Genomic DNA, 20,603 nt, shown 5'->3' with positions numbered 1-20,603 from the left:
GGGGAGACAGAGGGATGCTGACTCGAGCGCCTCCCTCCCGATCACCAGCCCGACTGCTTCAATATTCATGACATTACATCATCGCTGGGAGGGAGGGGCCCAGCGGAAATGAAGTTGCGCGCGTGTGTGCGCGTGCGTGCGCGCGTGTGTGCGCGTGCGTGCGCGCGTGCGTGCGCGCGCGTGTCTCTTTCCCTCTCTCTCTCTCTCTCTCTCTCTCTCTCTCTCTCTCTCTCTCTCTCTCTCTCTCTCTCTCTCTCTCTCTCTCTGTCTCTCTCTCTCTCTCTCTCTCTCTCTCCCCCACCCCTTGCATGCCCCTTGCATGCCATCAACTCAAAATTATCCTCGGCTGAATTCACCTTGCCATCATAGACTTGAATTGACCCCTGTAGCGTTCTCATAAATATTGTAATAAGCACTTCCTGCCAATGGGGCAGCAAAATGCATGACATCAGGAGGACATTATGGCTGACAGCTGCATAGACAGACATGAGACATCATCTCTTCTTTTTGAAGCTGTGTCATTGAACAAGGACAAGTGCAGTAGGCCTAGCTAGCCTATGTCAGTGAGATTTAGGTGGAACTGCCACCTCTCCTTTCTAATTTTTTATACATTTTTCTCCTCAATTGTAGGCTACTTGGCCCCTGCTGTCCCAAACTTGCACCAGGTGTCGCCAATCTGGGGAGAGTTGTAGACTAGCACGCTTCCTCCGATTCATGTAGTCGGCAGCCGCTTCTTTTCACCTGACAGTGAGGAGTTTCACAGACAGGATGTAGAGCGTGGGAGAATCACGTTATTCCTCCCAGTTCCCCTCCCCCTGAACAGGCACCCCGGCGAAGCCCGAGCAGAGGAGGCACTACTGCAGCAACCAGGACACATCCCACCAGCTTCCCACCCGCAGACACAGCCAATTGTGTCTGACCAAGCCGCTACACTGACTGCACTACCCAGATTCACCATTTAAAACCTGTTAATCCCTAAGCCTATTTTTCAGCTCACCTGCCGAAAATGACATGCCCGAACTGAATGGAGTATATCTCCACAACTACAGGGTATTTTCTGAAAATTATTTTTTTCAAAAGCTAGCCAACACCTGTGAGATTGCTGTAGAAGTGTCAGAATCAATTACAAAAGTACTGTCTCAGAGTAAAATCAGTTGGAACATGGCAAAAAATTAAAAATTCAAGCTCCGCCTAAAAAAAACAACACTATTTTGGATGAAAAGCACCTGAAAATCATGGGTTGGTAGCCAAATTATTCTATGGAGCAGTAGACTAATATCTTATGAGTGCTTGTATCAAAGGAAATCCTTAGAAAGTGAACCAGAGCAATTTTACAGATGATTTACTACATGTAGGCCCAGGCGGACCTGATCTGGGCACATTTTGGGCATCATGGTGCCATTTGAGTTTTCTATGGTAGAAGACTGAAATACCTTTTTTTTCTCCTATTTACATATCACTATAGGTACTCAGTTAATATGCGTTATGGTTTGGATAACCCTCAAGCCTTATATCTGTATTTTTACTCTGTGAAATGCATCAAAAGGGCTTCTTCAATTTGCCTGCAAAGCCTGGGGCGATACGCAGAGGGATATCTCGGGACCCCATTGGCCTATTTAGATGATTGACACCTCTATGGAAGCGTCAGAGCCAATAGAATCGACGTGAACTGAAATAATTTACGTCAGGCAGTTTTTTCAGGAAATGCTGTCGACTGAACCCAAAGCTCGTCTATTCTGTGAAGATGACCACTCCATGTAAAATCCTCCATATGGCTTTGTAAACACGATGACTGTAAAAAAACAACGCTTTAAGATGATGAAGAGGCATTAGGAGTAGCAATTAGTAGCGTTTTTATGAAGTCAAACACAACTTTTGATTGGAAAACGGCAAAGGTAAGACATAACTTGTAGTTTTATCTGTAAAACGTTAAACACTTTTTTGCTGTTCTTTGACAGCCTACTGAGTGAGTTTTCATCTCTCAGAGACGAGCTATACCTCTTTGGAAAGAGGAGACTCCGAGCTTTCGAAAGCCGCCTCGTTTGGAGAGAAAATATTCACTCACAAAAACAAATCACCACATAAACGCAGGCATGCACTGTTTTCTTGTTTTTGCTACATGGTGATATTGTTGCTTGGGGTTGGAATTATTTTTCGTTTGAATACAAATGCTTGTCAGAGTTTTGTAGCCACGTTTCTTCCCGACATTTTGGTGTGCTGTACGTCTCCCTGCCTGCTTCCTAAGCTGCTATAGAGAGTCATTTGTGAGAGATGACAAGGGCTCAGCCCGCCGGCGGGCCCGCTAGGGGGGAAGAGGTTAGCGAGGATGGGCAATTAGGCCCTGATAAACACTAGCTTGGAAGTGGGCCGGGACCATCTCCTGTCGATAGCATATGAGGCAGTTCAAGCATCTGACAAGCTAAATCAAGCACATCCGAGAGGGTTCAAATACTTGCACCCATGTCATGTTTTATTTTGTTTTTCTCGGTTTGAAGAATGGCTTCAAAACTATCAGTCCACCAAAAGTATGGTTGTTGTTTTTTTGTTTGTTTTTGTTTTTCTTATTCCTGCTTGGCTGCTTCTCTCTCTCTCTACCTCTCTCTCTCTCTACCTCCCTCTCTCTCTCTCTCTCTCTCTCTCCCTCCTTCTCTCTCTCTCTCTCTCTATCTCTCTCTACCTCTCTCTCTCTCTCTCTACCTCCCTCCCTCTCTCTCTCTCTCTCCCTCTCCCTCTCTCCCTCTCCCTCCCTCTCTCTCTCTCTCTCTCTCTCTCTCTCTCCCTCTGTCTCTGTATCTGTGCCTCGGTTGCAAAACCCTTCCACAGCTGCCCTGAAAGCATTTAGGAGGAAGGCTATGTGTTGGAGCGGAGTACTTTCCATTGTCAGGGGATGCATAAGACATTTCTTTTGGAATCCTGCCTGCCAACGCATTTCCCCAGAATGTGGCTGAATGTGTTGTCAGGAGAGCAGATTCAGTTTGGAACCAGGCTCATGTGTGTATCTTTATGGAAAGGTTACTGAGGACCGTTGATTCAGTTTGGAACTTTGGAACCAGGCCCAACTCTCCTAGGCTCCACATAAACTGCTGGGCATCTTCACCTTGGTTGAATTATACTTGGGGTGGGCCAGACTCAGCTTGCCTGTCATTTGGAGCTTTTAATTCTTGGCTCTGCTCCACTGGCTCTCTTCTACCTGATAGAACAAATCACATGCACATCTAACGTTCCATGATAGTTTGAAATGCACTATGAGGCTAATTGTTCTCCCATGCATCATCGCCATATGAAGCCAATAGCAGTCACGAGAAAGCTTGTAGAAAGTGCCAGGAGCCGGGTGGAAAGCCAGGAGCTGGATGAAAAGACAGGAGCCGGGTGGAAAGCCAGGAGCTGGGTGGAAAGCCAGGAGCTGGATGGAAAGCCAGGAGCCGGATGGAAAGCCAGGAGCCGGGTGGAAAGCCAGGAGCTGGATGGAAAGCCAGGAGCTGGATGGAAAGCCAGGAGCCGGGTGGAAAGCCAGGAGCCGGATGGAAAGCCAGGAGCCGGATGGAAAGCCAGGAGCTGGAGGGAAAGCCAGGAGCCGGATGTAAAGCCAGGAGCTGGATGGAAAGCCAGGAGCCGGATGGAAAGCCAGGAGCCGGGTGGAAAGCCAGGAGCCGGATGGAAAAGCCAGGAGCTGGATGGAAAGCCAGGAGCCGGATGGAAAGCCAGGAGCCGGGTGGAAAGCCAGGAGCCGGATGGAAAAGCCAGGAGCTGGATGGAAAAGCCAGGAGCCGGATGGAAAAGCCAGGAGCCGGATGGAAAGCCAGGAGCCGGGTGGAAAGCCAGGAGCCGGATGGAAAGCCAGGAGCCGGGTGGAAAGCCAGGAGCCGGATGGAAAAGCCAGGAGCTGGATGGAAAGTCAGGAGCCGGATGGAAAGCCAGGAGCCGGGTGGAAAGCCAGGAGCCGGGTGGAAAGCCAGGAGCCGGGTGGAAAGCCAGGAGCCGGATGGAAAGCCAGGAGCCGGATGGAAAGCCAGGAGCTGGATGGAAAGCCACGAGCCGGATGGAAAGCCAGGAGCCGGGTGGAAAGCCAGGAGCCGGGTGGAAAGCCAGGAGCCGGGTGGAAAGCCAGGAGCCGGATGAAAAGCCAGGAGCCGGGTGGAAAGCCAGGAGCTGGGTGGAAAGCCAGGAGCTGGATGGAAAGCCAGGAGCCGGATGGAAAGCCAGGAGCCGGGTGGAAAGCCAGGAGCCGGATGGAAAAGCCAGGAGCTGGATGAAAAGACAGGAGCCGGGTGGAAAAGCCAGGAGCTGGATGAAAAGCCAGGAGCGGGATGGAAAGCCAGCCAACTAAAACAACTTGGTTACCGTTACCCTTTCAGTGGACCGTTGTGTGCTTTGAAAATTTCAGAGGTATTTTTTCAATCCAATTTTTCCTTGATGAGTGATACAGTATGGACAAGATGGCTTACCTTGCCAGAGGAGCTGCTCTGAATGAATGTGCCTGTGATGGCCCACATACAGATATGGGCCCCTATCGTTGCATCGGCGCTGTTTCTAGGCCGAGCGCCTGGCGCAGCGCAAATCAGTGGGCGTGGACCAGCGCACTTGATATCGTCGTGCTGGCGCTACACACAGCCTAAGTATTACAACCACGCCTTTTAAGCGTAAAATTATGCACCGTCATGCTCATTGGATAAGTGCAATAAACGAATCGCACACTTGCCTTTTTAGCTCCAATTCCAGCGGTCCCGCAAAACCTGATGAAAGCCAAGCGCTCTGCCCCCCCCCCCCCCCTCCCTTCATCCAGTCTGTCTGTCTCCATTATAGGCTATTATTCCATATTATTATGCTTCTCAAACCAATCTAACTGCAGTTTAAATACTGCAAGCATGTAAATACGCTACACTATAGCAAGATCAAAGTGAAAAGAATGTTCTAAAGGCATCAGCTAGAAAAATATAGCCTATCCCTATATGATGAGATTAATTTTATATTGGTGAAAGTTTGGGTAACACTTCATAATACTGTAACACAAAAAATGGGTAGTTACTGAGGAACGAGTAAGGAACGAACCATTAGTTCATGAATAGTTAATGATTAGTTAATGAGTAGTTGATAGGTAGTTCCTTAATGGTAGTTACTTAAGAACTGACCATTAGTTACCATGTTAACGAACCAGTAAGTAATGATTACTTCCCTAAAAAAAACTTTTTTTCATTTGTTTTCATTCACTAGTTCATTAATAGTTAATCGGTAGTTCCTTAAAGATCCTTAATGGTAGTTACTTAAGAACTGACCATTAGTTCCCATGGTAGTTACTTAAGAACTGACCATTAGTTACCATGTTAACGAACCAGTAAGTAATGATTACTTCCTTAATTTTTTTTTAAATATTTCACTAGTTGTTAAGTAATGGTAAAGTAAGCAGGAAGTAATGGTGTATTCCTTAGTAACTACTCAGTAAGATGTACTGCTTTACTTGAGGGGGCACAAACATGTTAAGTAATGGTAAAGTAAGCAGGAAGTAATGGTGCATTCCTTACTAACAACTCGGTAAGATGTACTGCTTTACTTGAGGGGGCACAAACATGGGAACTAATGGTAAAGTAAGCAGGAAGTAATGGTGTATCCCTTAGTAACAACTCAGGAAGATGTACTGCTTTACTTGAGGGGGCACAAACATGGGAACTAATGGTAAAGTAAGCAGGAAGTAATGGTGTATCCCTTAGTAACAACTCAGGACTATAGTATATACCGAGTTGTTAGTAAGGAATGCACCATTACTTCCTGCTTACTTTACCATTAGTTCCCATGTTTGTGCCCCCTCAAGTAAAGCAGTACATCTTCCTGAGTTGTTACTAAGGGATACACCATTACTTCCTGCTTACTTTACCATTAGTTCCCATGTTTGTGCCCCCTCAAGTAAAGCAGTACATCTTACCGAGTTGTTAGTAAGGAATACACCATTACTTCCTGCTTACTTTACCATTACTTAACATGTTTGTGCCCCCTCAAGTAAAGCAGTACATCTTACTGAGTAGTTACTAAGGAATACACCATTACTTCCTGCTTACTTTACCATTACTTAACAACTAGTGAATTAAAAAAAAAAAATTAAGGAAGTAATCATTACTTACTGGTTCGTTAACATGGTAACTAATGGTCAGTTCTTAAGTAACTACCATTAAGGAACTACCTATCAACTACTCATTAACTAATCATTAACTATTCATGAACTAATGGTTCGTTCCTTACTCGTTCCTCAGTAACTACCCATTTTTTGTGTTACAGTATTATGAAGTGTTACCAAAGTTTGTCCAGAACGATATCGTTTTCTCTCCCCTGCTGCAGGTAGAATGATGCACATAAATATACCCTACATTATGTAAAGTCATTGCATAAATGTGTTTTTATTGTAAAACTAAATGTGAAGTAGGGCCAAGTTATTGGAGCGGACATCACAGTATAGCACATGACAGTAGAAGCGCGTTCTGAAGCGCGTTAAATCGACAAGGGATATATATAGGCCCAGGAGGACATATATGTTTCACTTAGGGTGGTGTTTTAATTTCGATGTTTTATTTGGTCCAATATTGAAATGTTCTACAATTGCAGGCTGTGTTACCATTACACATTATTTTAGATTGACCTTTTATATCTATTTCGCCTCATTTGGTTGCTATTTAGTAGCGAAATGGAGTACCCAATTGCATGCTGGGACATTCACAGGCAGTGAACTTACAACTGCTATTTCCTATTCACCTTATTCACCACGCCCACTTTTTCTCTCTTCCGCGTTCAACGCAAACGTATTTGTTCTTCCGGTTCAGCGCTAGTTGCCTTCTGTGGCTAATATTAGCCACTAGTTAGTTATGTTATATGGCAGTAAAATGCCACTGAATGACCAAATTGATATAACTTTTAACCATTTCGAGTAACACTGTTTCCATATGGATCACCAGCGTTAGTTTGTTGTTTATAACGTGGCTATATTCATAACGTTTCTATCTCGGATGCGTTATTTCGAATCGCACATAGGTTACGCCTCGAATCGCACGCAACCTATGTGGGTTTCAGGACGCAACAGCCTCGACTCCACTAACGTCATCTTTAGAGCACAATATTCCTGGAATGCAAGTTTAACTAAACAGTTACATGTCCTCTGCATTCTACATAAAATTAAGATATTACGGGTTGTTTTATTTTGTATGTTACATACGTATTGGCCAAGATATGTTAGTTTATGGGGGAGTAATTTTGTCACTTTAGGAGCGGAGTGTGCGCGGCCATTTTGCCTGCGGGGTTTTTGGCAAGTCAAAACGGAAATACTATTACGAAATGACGTAATGCGGAAGCATCCATGTGTGGGCAAAGAATAAGGTAAATAGGACGTGTGTTGTGTCTGTCTGAGCGAGGGAGTCAGAGAGAGACAGTCGTATTGTGCCTGTCAGACTGAGGAGAGAGGGAGAGAGTGACACAGAGAAGGGTGACAGAGGAGAGAGCCAGAGGGGAGGGAGAGAGCCAGAGGGGAGGGAGAGAGCCAGAGGGGAGCGCTCCGCGCAACTGGCTGCACTGAATAGGCCTGGTTTTCAAAAGCGCAAAGCGCTAAATTTACGCCAGGTGGGAAGATAGCAGTATGCCGAGATTTAAGGCCGACACGCCCACTCTGGCCCATTCTGGGACTGCGCCACGCCCATTCGGCCTAAAGCGCATTTGGCAGCGTAAAGCCATATTGATATCGTCCCAAAACAGGCGCAAGGCACGTTTTTTTTGCGTTTAAGGCCCGTTTTAGCGCCGAAGGCTTGTGGGAGAATAGGGCCCATATAGCCTAGTTATAGTTGATGGGGGTTAATGATAGTCATAGTTATATAGTGCGAAACCCCGCTCCCCTCGGTTCTTTTCTGCCTCAAACAGGAAACTTGATGAACTAATTTAAATCAGTTGTCCTGAACCACAGATAAAGACTGAAAACATGGCTCTGTAACCTGTTGTCCTTATTTGTGTTTATTCATAAGACATGCAAAAAAGTAATAAAACAATAAAACATCTATCTATCTATCTATCTATCTATCTATCTATCTATCTATCTATCTATCTATCTATCTATCTATCTATCTGTGTGTCTGTGTGTCTGTGTGTCTGTGTGTCTGTCTGTCTGTCTGTCTGTCTGTCTGTCTGTCTGTCTGTCTGTCTGTCTGTCTGTCTGTCTGTCTGTCTGTAAGTACAATAGATTATTCCATATCAATATACAGCCAATATAGTTAAAATTAAACCTGCAATAAGCAATATCAGACTGTAACCAATCCTGAAACTAATTTAGATTTCATTTATTAAGTGCTATTTGCACCTCTTTTCTAAAGCTTGTTGTCAAATTCCCCAGCAAAGCCGGGTAACAGTCTCTGTTTGACAGCTCTTGTGTCGCCCTCTAGTGGTCAGTGCTCATTGCAGCTTTAAAAAAGTAATATAAAACAACAAGGGAGTTGAAATCAATACACCTGACCATGCTGCCAAATACATGAGCAAAACGACTAACAGAAAAAATGTGAACATATTTGTCATTATTGCGCACTCACACAGTAGAACATGCAAATTAACCATAAATCATTGTTAAAGTATGGGATCAGTATAGTCTCATATCTATTGACCTTGACCTTGACCTTTCACATATTAAAGTCATCATACTAGAAGTTGCAATGGTGGATATAAATGTGAGATTAAAAGTTCAGGCAATACATATTTGTAACTGCAGATTCTAAGAAAAAAAATAATGCATAAAATCTAAAATAATCTAAATCTAAAAAGAAATCTTAAATTGGTCAAGAAACTCTGATCTGAAACGCTTCAGATGGTGTTTGGATATTGAAGACAAGAATACAGCACTGATCTACTTCTTGGTCTTAAATTTAACCTTAGCATATTCACATTCTGTCGGCTTTTCGGCACTCTGCGTCGACCTCAGGTCATCATTCAGGCTTGCACTGCCCATCTCTCCCAGCATGTACCTCTCCTCCTCGAGGTAGATTCAAGATTCAAGATTCAAGATTTATTAAGTGTCCCAAAAGGGCAAATTGGATTGCAAAAAGCGTAGTACAAAGTACATACATAAAAACAAATAAGACAAAAAAACATTGTAAAAACAGTCTAGAGCAGCAGTTTAAAGTGCAACACAATAGTTAAAGTGCAAATGACAACAGTAGCAATGATCTAAAGTGCACAGTAGAGATATAAAGTGCATAGTAGCAAAGTGCAGTTCACTCTCAGCAGCACATTTATATCACAAGAAAGAGCTACAATGTATCATTGTATTAAAGCACAAAAGAAAAAACCTTGGTCCAGACCAAAGGGCAGACAAAGTATATAATACAGATATACTGTACTGTACCCCTAAGAATAAATAAAGATAAAAGAATAAAAGAATAAAAGGATCAAATAAATCAAATAAATAAGTAACAAAATAACAGCAACGGCAGATGAGGAGACATTACATTTGTACCCCAGCAGCGTTCAACGCTCTGATAGAGACAGGCACAAAGGAATTTCTGTATCTGTTCTTTTTAACTATGGGGGCACGAAGGCGGAGCCCGGAAGGAAGCAGCTCATATTCGAACCTCAGAGGGTGGGCATCATCTGATCGGATGGACACAGCTTTTTTCAGCACCTGATTATTACAGATCTGGTCCAGGCTTCTGAACTGGGTTCCGGCTATTTTTGAAGCCACCTTCACTATTCTCCCCAGGGAGTTCTTGTCTTTAGTACAAAGATTACCATACCAGCAGATTATGGAAAATGAAATGACAGACTCCACAAAAGCACCATAGAACATTTTCATCAGAGTTTTATCAACCTGAAATTTGGCCAGCTTCCTAAGGCAGAAAAGGCGCTGCTGACCTTTCTTACACAGCATGTCGGTATTCAGATCAAACTTCAGCTTGCTGTCAATTACCGTACCCAGGTAGGAACTACCAGCTGGCTGTGTATCCCTCGAGTCTTCTCCCTTCTTTTTCTTCATGGGCTTCTTGTTCTTCCAAATCACATTGGAGTACAACTCCTCGCCGCCCTCCTCATTCTTCTGCTCTGTGCTTGTACCTCGTGCGACTCAGAGCTTGGCGGGATGATGTGGCTCATCTCAGAGACAGTTGTGGATGAAGACAGATGTTTAGGCCCAGGATGAGAGGCCTCTAGGTTTGGTTTATTACAGGTGTATTTGGTTCTCTCAGCACCTTGAGATCCAGCATGTTGCATGTTGATGTAGATGTCCTCCTGTGGCATGGTAGGCGCCTGAAATCCCAAAAATGTCAGTGGTACAGATATGTTACTGATCGCTGTTTGATTACCTAAAGGACAGACTTTGAGTCTAAAAATTTACCTAATTTCCCTCCACATTTGTCACAGCTTGGTTGGTCACAACAGTGCCAGTGTCAACTGTGGTCTGACTCATACGAGGGGTATGGCATGTCTTCCGAGCCCTGAAAAATAGGATTTGACAAAGTTCATGTTAAATGGTCAAATTAATTTTGGTTTTGGTTTTCCCGTGTGGATTTGTTAGTGACAGGATGATGGACTATGATCACTGAGAAAGCCAATATAATATTATACAACACATTTTCCAGTGTGATTTAGATTTTTCAGTGACAATTATTTGAAGTTGACAAGTATTGACTGGAGTTGTTTGTCCATAGAGCTATTGACCACATCAAGTTAAATGAACACATGATTTTGCTGTGTACAGATAATCTGATCATTTTGGGTTAGCCAAGCAGTCACCCTACCTGATAGCAAACACCAGAACACACACTAGTGCTGCTGTTAGAACAGCAACTGTGGATATGAAGAATGGCACCGGCACTTGAGCTGGACCAGAACTTACTGTACAAGGGATAAGATAATGAAAGGTTAGATTATGGTTATTCATCCTATATATATATATATATATATATATATATTTTTTTGGGTGGCAGTGACGTCACGCTGATTCATCCTATATATATATATATATATATATATATATATTTTATATATATATATATATATATATATATATATATATAGGATGAATCAGCGTGACGTCACTGCCACCCAAAAATGCGTAACCCCATTAACTAGTATGAGTGAGATGAGATGAGATAAACTTTATTGTCCCAGAAGGGAAGGTGGGGAAGGTGGGGAAGGTGGGGAGGTACGGTGGTGCAGTGGTAAGCACTATCGCCTCACAGCTCGAAGGTCGTGGGTTCGATTCCCACCTGGGCCGATGTGAACACTGAGGCAATGCGTGCCCGTCCGCATGTCCTCGAGTGCCCACCACCCGGGTGGGGGTCGGGAAAATGGCCTTTCTGTGTGGAGTTTGCATGTTCTCCCCGTGCCTCCCGCGGGTTTCCTTCATATAGGAACCCCCTTCACAAAAACATGCAACATCCTGGTTGCTTATATGGTTCCTCCTCTGATCGTTAAGGGCGCCTGTTCAGAGGGAGGGGAACTGGTTGGAATAGCGTGAAACTCCCACGTGCTAAAAAATCGGGAAAAAAACATTAAAAAAAAAAAGAAGGGAAATTTGTCTTGGGCAAAAAGTGCGCATAGCCACATCTGTTACAAAAACACAAGAACACACAAGCAGGACAGACACAGCATTGCACTAAGACACAGTGGGGAGATGCCAACTGAGACATAAAATTGCACAAGCCCTATTGCACAATTTGTTTAAATCATACATACCCGTAGGTAAAAGAGAATATAAAATCAACAATAAAACCAGCAACGAGATATTGGATAAAAGAATAAAAGAGTAAAAGAATAATACATTAAAATAAGATTAAATGATAAGTAAAAGAAATAAGATAAGAAGGTAAAACATGGGGCTAAGATCACCGTTCCTACCGTGCCTCCACCTACATACTATGGGTTGCTACAGCCTGGGGGAAGAGCAGGCTGTTTGTTCAGAAGTGCAATCGAGGTGGGGAGGAAGGAGAGCTTATAGCGGTTGCTCCTGTATCTGCTGGCTCTGAATCTTCTGCCAGAAGGTACAGTAACAACTCATATTCTGCAAATAAAATGTGAGAAGGGTCGGTCAGAGCTCTATGAGCCAGGCTGATGACCTTTTTCTCAAAGATGGACTGGAGCATCAGTGGTTCTTTCTTGCCGATCACTTTCATGCATGGCTGTGTTAACCATTTTTAAAATTCGAGATTTGAGCTTGACTGTAAGAGACCCAAACCATGCATGCCGCCATGTCATATCTGATCAGGCTTTCCAGCACAGCATTGTAAAATGTTGACATGATTTTGGTGCACACTCCAAAAAGTCTGGAGTTGTGCCAAACAAACAATATCTCAAAAAGTATACATCACATCGCTCAAGAGTTTGATGTATAATATATGCATGTCGTGTTAAAGTTGTGTGAACTGTCGTTTTTAAATTGTAAACATGGTCAGCTGGCTAGAGTCAGACGCTCAAACTCAGGCTCCATAGGGTGCCATTGCCGTTGCCACCCAGTTTGTTTACCAAAATGCTGCTCGGCTGATCCCTTGTATGTGTGTGTGTGTATATATATATATATATATATATATATAGAGAGAGAGAGAGAGAGAGAGAGAGAGAGAGAGAGAGAGATTGATAGATACATAGATATAGATAGATATAGATATATACCTATACACACAGTAGCTTTATAGTAGCCTAGTAGTAGTAGCCTAGTAGCCTATTAGTAGTAGAAGTAGTGGTAGTATTTTTTTAAAGACTGCTGGGAGTAATTTCTGTTTTTAATATATTATCAATTAAATTTCACACAATCAATTTGATAAAAAATAATTGTCAAATGATGTGAATGTTTTGATATACACAAATGAGAAAATAACAGCAGCTAGGTTGAGGTGATATTCTTATGTAAAAATGTATAATGCTTTTTTGAGACATTATGGGGTACCGAAACTGGCATAATAATTAATTGATTAATTGATTGATTTATTAATTCATTCATTTATTAATATGTCATTAAATGTACCAAAAATAAATACCCACGACGACGCAGAAATGTCTGTCTGACCCCCAGCCAGCCTGCCAATTAACACTGTCTATACACCCCGAGAAGCAGCGAACTCCATGCAATGCCTTTGTAACTGTTATCAGGGCCGGATCTACCATATGGGGGACCTGGGCAGGTGGGGGGGTTAGGCTCATGTCGGAACTATGACACAAATCTAAGACCAATCAGAATGATATAAAAATAGTTTCCAAGAAGATTAAGTCTCATGATTAATTGTCATTGGATGGCTGTGGTGAGTGACTGGTGAGCCATTAATTTTTCCATAGACATTTTGTAAAATGCTTATAAGCGATTCATTTATATTATCATGTAACATTTCATTCGGACAAAAAAGAAAAGCCCTATTTCCGTTATAAGCCTCTAAAAATGTTACTGAATGATGTATCAATGTATTTCCGGCAAATATTGAAAGAATAAAGGGTCTCAATGAAATTATGTGCAGTGTCACATGTTTAGTGTAAATTGTCACATGACCAGAGCTGTTTACTTCCGGGTTACACCAGGAAAAGAGCTGGGCTGCATCAAAGCTCCCAAACAAGAGGTTATTAAAGTATGTTAACATAAATAGGACAACAGACACAGAAGTCCTCCGTCATTCAGATAGATGTGCAATGTAATTGGAAAGAGAGTGAAAAAGGAGATGACACACCCACTGTTCAAATTCAACATGTCATGTAATATTAGCATATCATAGAGACACTGCGTAACGCGTCATCATTCAGAAACCACGCCCAAGACAGGGGAAAACAGAAAGCCCCCCTCCAATCCTGGCGTTATCCTATGTCACGTGCATGGTTGCGTGTTGCAGAAAAAGATCGTATATACGGAAGATGAAAACGCCAACTTACTTCCTTGACAGCTAGATCCACATTTTTCTTCTCACCAATTCTCAATGGCTTCCTTGTTTTACTCAGGAGTACAAAAAAACTTTAACTGGCGATTTTTTACATTTGTTGTCTGCGCAGCTTTTAACACAACAGCTTTTAGCTATGTTTAATTCAAGGAAAATGACGCTGGTGTGTGGAAATGAACGGAGCCTTTCCCCCGTGATGGGCGTGGCCTATTTCATGCAGTGTCTCTATACTACATACATCACTACACCATGTCATTGTTAGGTAAAAAAACACACACGCGCGCGCGCACGCACACACACACACACACACACACACACACACACACACACACACACACACACACACACACACACACACACACACACACACACTCACACACACACATCATTGGATATAGCATCCACCACTTCAAACCAACCTCACACATATTTATAACCTGGGTTCATCTTCCACCAGGTAGATCCGAAGAGGAGTTAAGAAGTTCCATAATTTTTGCCTGCAGCTCCTTGGCTTTCGCTGCCTCCTCTCCTTCTCCTGTTTCCCCTGCCACCCAGAGTCCCTTCAGCACTGACTGCAGGGCATCTGCATTCTTCACAGAGTAGTTCATCTGGTCCCGGTCGGCCTGGATCTCCTCCACCCAGTCCAGGTAGGCTTGAAGTAATCCAAGGTTGTCCACAAAGTTTCCAATGATCCGGAGTCCCGGTCGACGTTGCTCCAGCTCCCTTAGCCTCTTCCTCCCCACCTCTCTGATGTCATTCCCAACGATGCTATACGAGAAAATTACCAGGGTGAGAGTCATTCTTTGACATTAACTCACACTAGATGGCAGTGTGTTCATGCATTATAACATTGAGAGCACTGAGCCTGAGTTGATTTGTTTTGCTCATACATCAGTGTCTTCAGAGAGGTGTTTTTTTGCTGAGACAGTTGACAGTGATGCCAGTGATGTCCAGGTAGAGTTCCTCCACTGGTGTTGTACTCCAGAGCGTTCCACAGCTTCAAAACCCCCTCTGGACCCAGCTTATTGCCACACATACTGTATAAAGGACAGATATGAACTGTAACACGTAACACCAGCACAGGATTCATATAGGGCTGGAGCTTTTATACAGTAGCCTATGAAGTAGATTTAATTTCCACCCATTATGTCAATTAGCCTACATCACTTGGCTCCATCCCAATGTATTGTAACGTATCGGTGATACGCCAAAGAACGGAGAGTTGTAGTTGGTACAGGTTCTTTATTCACAGGCTTCTTTAGCTCCTAGCAGCTAGCTTCACAGAGCTAGCTCTACACACAACACCCGGTCTCGCTCACTCCATAGCTTGACTGCCTCCGGCACCCCGGCCGCTGGTCCTATATACCCCGTTTCCCCTAGGAACACACCCGCACACATTAGTTCCTAGCTACAATCCAGACACTTATGTTGCACATCACATTACAGGTAATACTTGGATTACCTGAAACGCTACATACTCCTCACCCAACATTTGTTAACACCCACGTTAACACCCACAACCCACACATATCCCCCTGTACCAAAACACACCACCCCACAACATTTTGTATTCCCCCAATTTGTCTCTTATTATTTCACTACTTCTTAATTTTCGTTCCACCACCACCATTTGCATTTCTTTTAATTTCTTCCCTCTTTTCCCATTCCTTTAAATTCAACCCACATTTCAATTCACATTCCCATTCCAATAGCCCTTCTCTTTAACACCACTTATTTTGCATTCACTCCCACCATCATTTAGTTACTTCCCATTAGCACCCTTTTCCCCAACATTTTCACTTAACACAAGCCCCAACATTTACATTCCCTCTTTTCTCTTTACAACCCATCACATTGACATCATTCTTTTTTCCATTACCTTCATTTAAACCTTTTTTTTCTTATTCACATTATCCCACTTCACTTCAACCACTATTTCCATCCCCCCTTTTAAAGCTTATGTCCCACCTAAAGCATGCTAGTCCCGCTCAACCCCCAGTGGGGTTAGTCCTCTGCAGTGTAACTCTTTTCGGTCCCCCCTTTGTGCCCCACAGACCTCACACTCCCTGCAGTATCTCCGCACGTCCTCCTTTTGTTTGCCCCAATAGAAATGTCCACGGATGAGGCTGAGTGTCTCTTCGGGCCCACGATCACCGTATGGGCCCTTGTGCATCCACTTCAGTGCCAATTCTCGCAGGCAACCGGGTACCACCCACTGGGTCCCGCTTTTCCCGTGCCCCTTTCTCTCTAAAACCCCAGCTCCACCCAGTTGCAGGTCCGAAAACATGTTCCACAATCCTTTCGTGGCACCGGAAAACATGTGAATCTCCTCCACAGGGGGCCGGCGTCCGGCCGCCACCCACGCATACACCGGACCGATATCCGCATCCTCCATCTGTCTGCGTCTCCGCTCATGCCCGTCGACCTCCCAGATGGCCCTGTCTTCGTCTGTCTGCTCCACCTCTTGCACTCGCTCGTCCTCCCGTCCCGCTCCCCCAGGGTGCGGCGTGTTGAGGACAGCAGGGCGGACACCATCGGCGTCGATCTCCACCTCGACTTTCTGCAGTGCGGCCGTGGGGGCTGTGTAGCGGCTTGGTTGGGGCGTCTCCTCCGGCCTTGACCCCTCTCGCTCCCCCGGGGACACGAGTGCCGCTCCCCCGACTGTAACAGCTCTGCAGATGATGTCGCTCACTTCCCTCTGGCTGTTCAAAACGATCCCCGCTCTCCTGATGGTCTCGTCGCTGATGATGATGTCCCCCTCTACCGGCTGGTATGCAGAGCAGCTAGCCTGGGCCGGCTCAACAGTCACTCTCCTGCCCAGAACAATCGGCTCTGCACTGCTCCGCTGCTCCGCCGCTTGTTGCTCAGGCTGCTCCACTGCTCCGCTACTCCGCTGCTCCTCTGCCTGTTGCTCCGGCTGCTCCCCCGGCTGTGTGTCTCTTCCAGCGTTCACACTCTTAGTGCAGTCTCTAGCTAAATGTTCAGGCGACTGGCAAGCCCAACAAAGCCTCACCTGTCTCTCCTCTCTCGCTGTCCTCCAATCCCCGACAGCTTCTTGACATTCTCTGGCTAAATGTCCGATCGCGCCGCATGCCCAGCAGGCTCCCTGCTGTCCATGTCGTTGTCCCGCATACCCGGTCCGTCTCCCGGGTCCGCCTCGGCACCACCTCGCCACATGGCCCGGTTCTCCACAGCTCAAACACAGTCTATTTTGTGGTTCCTCCAGCCGTTCTCCACACTGCGCTCCCTCTGCGCTCATCAAATCCACCCGCTGCATGACTTCTCGCAGCGTCCGCATCACCTCTACTGCCCAGGCAGGAGTTTCTTCCACCAGCCGTCTGACTTCTTTCAACACACGGGCTTCCATGCCCGCCAGCATCGAGCTGATCTCTGTCGTCAGCCCCTCTTTTCTCCCGTTCGCCGACAGGCTTTCTTCTAGGCGCACCATCACACGTGGCGCTCGTAGCAGCTAGCTCACACAGCTAGCTCGCTACCGCTAGGTCGCTCGAGCCTTTGATCTCTAACTTTTCTCCACTGTTCCTCCTCACTCTCTCCCCTCTCGACCGAATCAGAGGCGCTACCGCTTTACTGTCTGACACCAATGTAACGTATCGGTGATACGCCAAAGAACGGAGAGTTGTAGTTGGTACAGGTTCTTTATTCACAGGCTTCTTTAGCTCCTAGCAGCTAGCTTCACAGAGCTAGCTCTACACACAACACCCGGTCTCGCTCACTCCATAGCTTGACTGCCTCCGGCACCCCGGCCGCTGGTCCTATATACCCCGTTTCCCCTAGGAACACACCCGCACACATTAGTTCCTAGCTACAATCCAGACACTTATGTTGCACATCACATTACAGGTAATACTTGGATTACCTGAAACGCTACAGTATATTTAAAGTTACAACTCTCTTGAAAAATACTATATTCACTGACAAGAGCTTCTTGTAGGACAGCACAAACAGGTTGTCCTTGTTCCGGATGTAATCATAGACCTTTTCAGCCATGTTACTGTCTTTGTAGAACTTGGAGGTGTATTCCTTCACCTGCTCCTCCTCAAAGCCCTTCGGGGGATGGCCTTGTTGTGAGAATAACGGAGGCCTCAGGGAGAAGAGTGCCCTTGATTAAAGCCACCATCAGCTCTGACACTGCCACCTTAGACCCCACGTCCATGTCCTTGTCGGGTGTATTCCAGTCCAGGTGGAATTTCAACTCATCTAATCCATCTAAGATGAAGAGCAAAGAGCTCGGCGAAGCAAAAAAACAAACAGGCATAACTGTCTTTAGGTACCAGAACCGATCTCCAAGCAGGTCCAGTAAGCTCAGTGGCACATCGATCAGATTGAGCTCTCTAAAGCGCAGGTCAAAAACATAGGTGCATTCACGCATTTTCTCCCGTAACGCCCACTCATACACCAGTCTCTGTACCACTAGGCTACGCTCTTCCCTATGCCAGGAATACCCTTCACGTTAACCCTTTTCGGGGGCCGTCCTGATGTGTCTTGGGGGCTCAGCAGATGGCACGGGCAGATGTGCTGGCAAGCCTGGTGGTCATAGATGCAAGCTCGTCTACTTGCTAGGTCAAAGTACTCATGTTGGCTGCTGTCGACTAAGTCATTATCATCTGTCACGAAAGAATCAGTGTAGCAGATCTCGATGTGAGAAGCTGAGTTTGAAGCCTCTCCCTCCCCCTCTGAATAACATTTTAGTTGCTCTGTCCGTTTCAGAAGGGTTGTTTTATGGGCAGAAATGGGAACTGCAATGGAAGATATGCAACAAATGGATCACGCAAACACATTTGGCTAGATCATAAGACATCTTAAGTCAAGAAAATATAGTTTTTAATTACTTATCAGTTCTGTCAAGGAAGGATTACACTAAATTATTCAGCAGTTCTACTATTTCAATATAAGTAAATAGTCAGTATATTAACATACCTCGATATTGGCCAACTTCACACCTGCCCGGTTTCAGTTCTTCTTTAACTGCATGAAGAGATCATTTGAATGAATTTTCACAATATCAAAATGAATGAAGCATTGTCTTTATAAAGTGTAATATGTCTGAGGTTTTATGGTGCTAGGAAGAAAATTTTGAATAATTTTCTTTGACATAGTTTTAATAAAAGAAGAAATTATACCTTTGACTTCAGCAGTTATGTTGAATCCCTTCCTCTTCCCTTTGAATAGTTTAGCAATGGGGCCTTTAGACTTCTTGTCTGTGGGTAAATTAACATAGAAAAACATTAAATCATGATATTGGACACTCATGATATTGGACACACTAATTTAACTTGAGACACATTAACATTAACATTGCATTAACTGTTGTGTACCTTTCTCATTGCTGAACCAAATATTATAGGCATATAGGCAATCACTTTGCCACCATCAGGGCCGAGAACTTGGCAAGACATCAGAGTGCATTTAAATTGTGCCCTGTTCATAATTGCCCTATGACTCTTACTCAGGCAGTGGTTGTCTTTAGTTCCAGTCCTGCAGTTTGGACTGCAGGATTTTGAATGACACCATTAATTTAACTTAAAATGTACATGTTTTACTTGTTAATACAAACTCACCTTCAACTTTAACAGTTGTAGGCGCTAGCCTCCCATCTCATCTGTGCCACTCCTGCAAATATCTTCTTATACGTATTCAGCATTGATCTGTGAGCAGCTTCTGGCACTTCTAGAAGATTCTAACAATTTAGACACTACCCACGTTCTCTCCTACTGGCCAGCCCAGTCACATGGTATTCAATCAAATAATTTCACACTTATAACAAGAGGTGGCGCTATTGTTCAAAGCATATAAGACACAACAACTCAAAAATATTTGCAACACAATCTGTTAGGATAAAATACACAAGCTATTTTACCAGAATACAAAAAAGCAGGACATTTTCTAGTACCTGTAAGAACTTCTGGCTGCTCTCCTCACTGGCACACACAGTGTCTCTAGAGCCTGGGCCACAGCATTGGAAGGTGACCTTTCCAATAAGGACAGGTAGTGGGCAGATGAAAGCGCCTCAGCATCATGCAACCAACGCAAAGGTGCTGGGTGGTCACGAGTTCAGTTCCGCAGCAAATCTCTCTCGGACCGGAGTAGCTGCTGAGCTGAGTTCATGGCTTCTATGAATGTTTCTACTGCCAAGAAGAATAAATAAAGGCATTTGTGGACAATAGGCAACACCCAAAATGCATCAAGTGATTCTAACAATGACTACAGCTTTAAACGACTGATTATCTTCGACAGTCTCTTAAAAGCATGCTGAAACATACATCACTTGAAATACTGTGTTGACCTTACAGTTCACACACCCAAACTCAGCAAAACAAAACAATAAGACTTTTGGTAGGCTACAAGTAGCTCATATGCACACTAATTAAAATGCTTACCTTAAGCCTTCTTCCTATCTAGTTTTGCCATTACAGTCTTGCTTGTTGCTTGGCAGTGCAGCTGGTTTGTGTTGTGCCGTAAGATGCACAGAGGCAGAGTACCATAGGCCTACTGTATGACTTTTGGCAGCAATTCGAACACCCTCTCAGAGTAGAGTCCATAGTTCAAAGAATTCAAGTCTTTGTCTGTGACGGTGATTGCGGTCACGGTGTTTTATTTTATCACACAGAAACATGCCAACTCCTTTGAGGTTGGAAAGATTAGAAAACAATGCGCAACATGCGAAAATATCAAAATATGTTATTCATGTTCATGTCATACAGTCTCTATTGAGCCTTC

At 44.4% G+C, this 20,603-nt stretch overlaps 1 pseudogene across 1 annotated transcript; it reads right to left on the bottom strand.

The window, feature by feature from the left end:
- Nucleotides 1–14,308: 14,308 nt before the first annotated feature.
- LOC310798799 lies at nucleotides 14,309–19,991 on the bottom strand (annotated as a pseudogene). The gene is made up of 5 exons: nucleotides 19,752–19,991; nucleotides 19,007–19,084; nucleotides 17,803–18,622; nucleotides 14,756–14,902; nucleotides 14,309–14,633 (listed from the first exon to the last, which is right to left on the bottom strand). The product of its transcript is annotated as an uncharacterized misc_RNA (transcript).
- Between the last annotated feature and the right edge of the window lie 612 nt (nucleotides 19,992–20,603).

The sequence above is a fragment of the Poromitra crassiceps genome (genome assembly GCF_964638095.1).
Source record: "Poromitra crassiceps genome assembly, chromosome: 1".
NCBI lineage: Eukaryota > Metazoa > Chordata > Actinopteri > Beryciformes > Melamphaidae > Poromitra > Poromitra crassiceps.
Note: the sequence above shows the minus strand (reverse complement) of the source record. Positions and strands in the feature narration are given on the sequence as shown.